Here is a 7,772-nt window from a genome sequence, read left to right as displayed (position 1 = left end):
TGGTAACAACATAGTGAGAATCTTCCTATGTAAAGCACATTAAAGAAATTGTATTTTAGAAGAACCTGGATTTAATTTTACAATTGGTAATCCAACTTACACTTATAGTGCCCTTTCTTAGGAAAATTCTTCAAAGTCATATGTCAATTTCGAATATTTTTAATATACAAAAAAAATTAAAAAAGAAGAATTTGAAAAACAGTATCTATATTGGATTCCAAACCTTCATAAGAATCCTTTCAATTAAGCATAAGAAATTAACGAACGTTATTTAAGATGGATCAAGTCCATAAAACAATGCAAAATAAGAGCAGAGAAACGGACCTCCAAAACATCAGAGGTGGGATCAGGTGCCATGGAGGAGTGAGCATCCCCTGCCTACCGGTTACACCCGCCGTGTGCTCCTTGTCATGCCGTGTTTACACTGCTCTTATTTTATATTGTTTATTCACCTTTGATTTTGATTACTTCTAATTATTTCCATATGTTTCATTGTGAAAAATATGATCGGGTATTTTATAATATATATTTTCTAAAATGTATTTGATTGAACAGCAGGCATAAAAGCCAATGATCGTTTTCTCTTTAAAAAAAAATAATGAAAACCTTGTAGCTGATTGTTTATTCCTATAGGGATATTTATGAAAATAGGAACGTTTATTATGAAATTAAAAATAAATAAATTTAATAGAATTAATAAATGGCCCTAAAAAATAAGTAATAAAGACATTAGATATGAATTATGAACCATGTGAGCTAAACGTTTTTCAAACTAATTGGTATATTGTTTACTCGTATTTTTTTATTTACGTATTATCTGAAATTTTTCTTTTTTATCTGAGCAGTTGGCGGATGTCTTTCTCTGTTTTACTAAATGATGCTTTACTCCTATATGGCACTGCTGATCCCATTCTCTTTTACCTTTCTTATCAGTAACTAAATTGATGTGGTCTGAAAAAGCCAATTTTATTGTTTAATAGACGGAAGCTGAAATGTGAATCTTCGACATCTTCAAAGTGTGTGCATCATGTTTTTTTTTCACTTTTCACCTAAAGATTTTAAATTTCACTTAAGGTAATTTGAGTGTAAAATGTTGGTTAATTTTTTTATCTATAATATGTAAACAATAGTAATTTTTAAGATGTGCTTTACAAAACTTTTCTAAATTGTTTAGCATTGTTCTTGTTCTTTTTTAATCAAATCTTTCACTCCTCTTTTCTCTTATAGAGAGTCAAAGTTGTCGTAGGTAAAGTAAATCAAAGTTTTTTATTTTTAATTAAAATATTAGACATTTGTTCCATTTTAGTTTGTGGAAATTCAAATCTCATTTAAGGTTATATATGAAAAATTTTCAAAATCGCTCAAAAGCGATCTTTTTGAATTCGGTATTGGTTAAATCTGTATGATCAGCTTCATACTCTCTTTTCTCAGAAAGTTTATTCCTGCAGTTGTCCATATTAAAATACGCCCCAGCACCTGTAAGAATATTTTATGAAACATTTCTAAGAGAAGTTTGCCTTGACTTCTGTAAAACCTAGCAATAAAGCTCATTTCAAAAGGACTATATGCGGTATATTGCATATATTTGCCCCCCAAAAAGTCAAATTTTGAAAACTTCCTGAAATGTGCTGAATTCAATAAATTGTTTTTTCCTATATATTAACAGAAAATATTATATATCAAAGCAGTGTATTCAAATTTTTGCTTTCTGAAGTCACAAACTAGTCCGATTTCATATCCGTTTTCAGATTAAACTGTAAGGACTTTCAACAATGTTCTTTAAAATTTTCGAAGTTTGTTCAGGAACAATCCCATATTCATTGATATTTCATCTACAAGCCATTGCTCAAATATTATTTACTTAACACACATGCGCTTTTGTTCTTTTGTCAAAATATCGACGAAATATGTACATTTTTCTGTATATTCATAAAAAACTGAAATTTACGTCATGTTTGTGACGTTATTACGTACATATGGCGTCAATACTTATGATCATTCATTTTCTCTTTTCTCAGCAACGTTTTCCCCTGTGCAGAACTTAATTAAATATATCTCCATCAAAGTTTGATTTTGGGGGGCAAATATTGGTTATTACCGAATAAAGTTCTTTCTCATCATTTAGTGCAGGGCGTCACTTGAATGCCTTTTTATTACTTGATAACCTTTCACACATTATACCTCTTCTATGTGGTATTCCAGTTTCCCTTTCTGAGGTGCACTGTTTGTATCCAGCAAGCTTTCTTCATTTCTGTCATTGTCTATATTCCACTGAGTATCATTGTTCCCCAGTGCAGTATTTTCTACATTAGAAGAAAGTTAAGAATAGAGTAACATTACCATTTGTATAAAATACAAATGTTATAGATTATATCAAATCTTCTGGATCGTTCTGTTTTTGAATACCTGATGACCCTCGTTGGTTACCTGCTGCACGAGATTTCATTTTAATGAACCTATAAGCATAAAACCTTTCATTATCGTGGCCATTGCAAATCTGCACGCAGATGAAAATGAAAGCATTATAATATTACCGTATTTAAAAGGTAAAGTGTTTGAAATTATTGTTTAGGTCAAAGCTATAATGACATGTCTAATCGTACCATGACTTCATTAAGTACCACTCCTATAATTAAGAGCATTCCAATAGATCCTATTGCAATGAAGAGTGTATTTTTCAAAGATGAAGATGTCATTCCAATTTTTGTGGGAATGAATGACAAAACTGTGGTAACTGAACTGTCATTGAATGAAGTTTGGATATACCAATTTGACAAAAAAAGGAAAAATTAAATAAAAATTAAAAAGAAAATAAAAAGAAAACAAAATTAAATCATATCATTCCAGCGTCATTTTTTTTTTACTTTCTTCATGAAAATCTATTCCTCTAAAATTTTTTTGAGGAATTCTTTGTATTTTTTGTGGTATGCTTTTTATTGTAAAAATGTTTTTAAAAATGTTCATTAGTGAAATAATAGCTAAATGTTTTCGATTGATTAAGTTATTTTTTTATATTTCAAGTATGAAATATATCAGAAACATACATACTTTTATCATGGCAGCCATATATGGCGTTACAGAGATAATGTAGACAGTTACAGGGTTCTTTACATAGTCTTCCATAAAAACCACTTTTACATCGATCAGTACAGTTTACGCCATATGTTCCAATAGGGCACTCTGCAGAAAATGCAAAATCGAATCACATTTATCGCGAATTCTTATAGGTTTAATCCACATTGTGCTTTTGTTTCATGTGCAAGGTAGAGAAAAATTAAGATGCACAAATTAAATCTATATTGCCTAAAAGATATCTTGAATATATAAATTTTCTTATTAACTTTACTACTATTTTACCCGTTACGACATTTTATACTGAATGTTGTTATGAAAATACACAAAATAATTTGAAAACAAAGTAGCTGACCACAGTTGTTAGTCATTGTAGAGTTAAAATTAGTTTTCCTTTTCCTGAAATTCAATTTCACCTTTTTGGTTCACTATGTTTATCTACTGAGAAGGTTTTCATAGAATAGACGTTTGTGCTAATTATATATGGATCCTAGTTTAATTAATTCATCTCTTCATTGTCATTTCTGCCTGTGCTCTGTTTTAGTGCTGTGATAGATGATTTTCATTGCAGTGTATAATTTAGTGTTTGAATAATGGCCAAACAATTAGTGTGAATATTTTTAGTTAGCATTTGACTAAGTAATATATTGTATTTTCTTACAAGGTCGAACAGAAAACCTGAAAAATGTGGTGAAAAAGACTGCTGATATTCTTGTTTTGTTATCCTGTCTAGTAATTCATGTAGCTTTTTTCATTTTAGAATTTGTTCAAAGGTATAACATAGATCCATATCCTTCTTCATAGAGCCAATATGCAGGTGATAAAGGAATATATACAAAATAAAGGGAAAATCATGACAGTAAAGAAGTCCTAATGTTTTGATTTTAGACTTCATTTACCTGTTTTGTACTATATCCAAATATGAAACTGATGTGATATCTATTATTTCAAGTGCACTGGAACCTGTCGAGTCGACATATGAATATAGCTTTTCTTAGTAAAAAAATAAAGCTTCTCATACAATAGAGATACTTGTAGTTACTAAACCATCATGACAGAGATTAAAACAGCCAATTTCTTCTTAAATGTGCTGCTAAAATTAATGTTACGAGGGCTGTTCAATAAATATGTCCTAAACTGTATAATATACAATACAGATATCATATGACATTAAACTTGACTTTGTCTCGTTATTAAATCTTTACTGAATTTATAACAGTTTTAGTGACCATTTTTCATCACATAGTTTCATCGTGAGAAGCTGGGAAACAAGGGCTAATCGAAACACTGCATTATAAATGAATGGTAAAGAATCAGTAAACTAGAGTGAAAATAAGGGCTACATTAAAGCTGCTGTAAACTTGATAAAAATCTCAAAGAAATATTCACTGAAATATATGTCATTTACAGCGACCAATGCCTGATTTACAGACAAATGAGCAGGTGGATTTCAATGATAAAAAATTATATAATGGGCATCAAAACTGGGTACCCTCCTTGCAAATAAAATTATAAAACTTATGTACTGTTTTCCTAATTTCAACAAATAATATTTGATGATGTATGATTGACCTTAAGACACATAGCAAATTTGATAGATATCATATCGGGAGTAGTTTACACTGTTTATAAAAAAATGTTCGACAGTAAAAAAGCTTGGTACTCAAAGGTCACCCTATATTTTGAAAAATTGGTGAAAACGACAGCTTGTACGAGAGTCTTTACAGTCATTTTAAAATATCAGTAATTGTAGTTATCCATGTTTGTTTGCAATGAATCTATTCTATTGCTTAAAATCATCAAAACAAAATTTACCATAAGTTGTACTTGATTAAAATTGCGAAGGTCTGACAAAAGCAAAGGTATTCAAGAGCACAAAGACATATTTATATGCAATTTTCTTAAATATTAGTGATATCGTTGTTCAAATTTGTATTTGGGGAGACAGTTTAATATCTGGAGGAGACTAAAAAACAATTTGTTTGCAAAAAAATCGAAAGGTTTATTAGAGGAAGGACCCAGAATCAGGAATCCACTAGCTGAATTTCTTCATGACAGCATCCAAACCCGCATGCCTGAAGAGTAAAGGGGTTTTCGGTCGGGATAAACAGAAAGTTAATGTTTTTTCACATTAACAATATTTGCCAGATCTTTGACCTTTTGACTTTTTTACATTTCCAAACTTAAAAAAAACACCTTACAGAAAGAAATGTTTGCCCATTTTTGGACAAAATATATTTTCTAAAATTTTAATCTTCAATAAATTACTTCATATACATATCTTCTGCCAGAAAAAAATATTGGAGGAAAAAATATTGAAATTAATTTACAATATATATCTTTAACTTACTAGGATTAATCATAAATATTTCTCATTAATTCCGCATTTCCTACAACCTTTTTGTTTTGCTTAATAAGTCTTTTAGTTGATAAGCAATTATTGCTCCATAATCAGTTTTACGATACTAGCAAATTGTAAAAAGAGATCAGATTTTCTATCGAAGAATGTTTGTACATAACCAAAAGTAAACACCTGTTAAGTACCCGTCATATTGATTTACTTTGTTTTCTTGCCAATAATTCCTCCCTTTCGACAAAAAAAAAATCGCGTATAAACTAAAACAAAGAATGGAGAAGAATTTATTTTTACATTGTAGGAGGCACTTAATTTGAGAAAGATGCAAAAAAGCAAAAGTGGTTCCTTGAATTTATGTTGAAACACTGCGACTCAAAAAGCATTAAATATAAATGTAAACGCCCTATGTTTGTTTTACATCAGCCCTCTTTTTACTACAATGAAGGAATTATAAGAAGAAGGATATGGAGATAACGAACAGTATTCAATTTCAAAGTCCATAAAACAATACAAAGTAGGAGCAGAGCAAACACGGACCTCCGAAACATCAGAGGTGGGATCAGGTGTCATGGAGGAGTGAGCATCCCCTGCCAACCGGTCATATCCGCCGTGTGCTCCTTGTCATGATCAGGAAATAACGGGAAAAATCCGTCGTCAATTCAGTGTATAAATAATGGACAAACAATTGGTATGAAAAAGGTCAGTCAGCGTTTGATTTAATGATAAATTGTATTAGCTGACAAGGTCATTGTATCGTTATAGAACTTACGAAATGATGCTTTAAACGAGTCTGCTGATATTCTTGTTTCATGAACTTGCTTGTCAATAATTTACCTTGTTTTAAAAATTGTTCATACGTAGAGCATGCTCTTGCGTATCGAATCAACTGAAATATACATGTATATACTCCGTATGCAGGTGCTGAAGGTATATTGCTGCATAAGTAAGGGAAGATGACCATAGAAAAGTTGAAGTCATCACGTTTATCGTATAGGTTGGGTGTTAGATTACCATTAGTGTCTTTTTTAAGTAAAATATCTAAGTATCCTTGGAAATTATCAATATTAATTGACAATACGTCGTCAATATATCTAAATGTCGAGTTATGATTTTTTACTGTCCCAATGACACACAATACGTGTGCATTATTTTAACTATAAACGAATTTGTTGTGTGTTGCGTCAAAAAATATTGCAAAGGCTCTTTAAAAGAGAACTCGACCAGTCCTATTTTTATTACTGTTTAATAGAACGACCTATTAAGAGATGCAAGTATGCACGTCAAGGACAAGGAGAACAAGGCAGGTGTATGATCACTCCTCCATGGCACCTGACCCAACGTCTTATTTTTTACAGGTCCACGTTTGCTCTGTTCCAAAATTTGTATTTTTTATAGACTTTTAGCTTGAAAACCCAGAAGTGATGAATCATCTTAAACAAACAAAAAACAAAAAAGATGAATCTAATTAATGTTGATTTTGTTCTTACATACCTTTCTCCAGTGTATATAAAGTATTCAAAACTTTTCAAAATAAAAGTAGTTGGTGTCACAATTGATGTCCGTATTTGATTTCCATATGTTTTAACTGAATTCTATATTACCAATATTATTTGCCCAATGTGTTCACCATACTTTTAAGCTTGTTTAGCAGGTTTTACCTTGTGATTTAAATCCCGTGAAATCAGATTGGGCGTAGCAATTGACCGGAGCAGTTGTGTTTAAGACAGCTCTCAAGTTTTATTTTGTTCATGTAATTTCTTATTTCATGACCAGAGGTCCACCTATTCTGGGTAAGTGTATTTTATTTATCATTGTAAGCTGTATTATTTATTGACGGTTTTTATTCCTGAAATGGCCACAGAACTTTGTTTTATAATTTCATTCGTAAGTTAGATTAAAGTAGTATTTGCTAATGTAAAGTATATGTATTAGAAGTAAAAGTATAAGTGTATGAGTATATGTAAAATGTAGACGTAGTGTTGTATGTATAAAGTATGGCGCATAGTATTCGTCTTAAAGTGGTTGTCTACAAGTAATACACTTCTATAAAGTAAAGTAGTATGAAGTGAAGTGAAGTATAAGTACAGTGCGGTAAAATGCAACTATGTAATGTGTAATGCAGTAAAATGCACCTAAGTAAATGTACAGAAAATGTACGAGTATGGGCAATGTATAATTATAATGTCTGTATCTAACTTATATTATAGGTCCTATTTAGGCCAGCTATCCTTTTATGCCATCCAGCAGGAAGCCATTGGGCCGTGTAGAAACGCGTGCGTTTGTACATATTGTAAATAAAACTATATATAAAAAAACTGTATTGTGCGATTTTGGGAAGCCGCTA

Source organism: Saccostrea cucullata, unplaced genomic scaffold, assembly GCF_032062105.1.
Source record: "Saccostrea cucullata isolate Sc308-1 unplaced genomic scaffold, CSIRO_AGI_Scuc_v1 ctg2463, whole genome shotgun sequence".
NCBI classification, from domain to species: domain Eukaryota; kingdom Metazoa; phylum Mollusca; class Bivalvia; order Ostreida; family Ostreidae; genus Saccostrea; species Saccostrea cuccullata.
Note: the sequence above shows the minus strand (reverse complement) of the source record.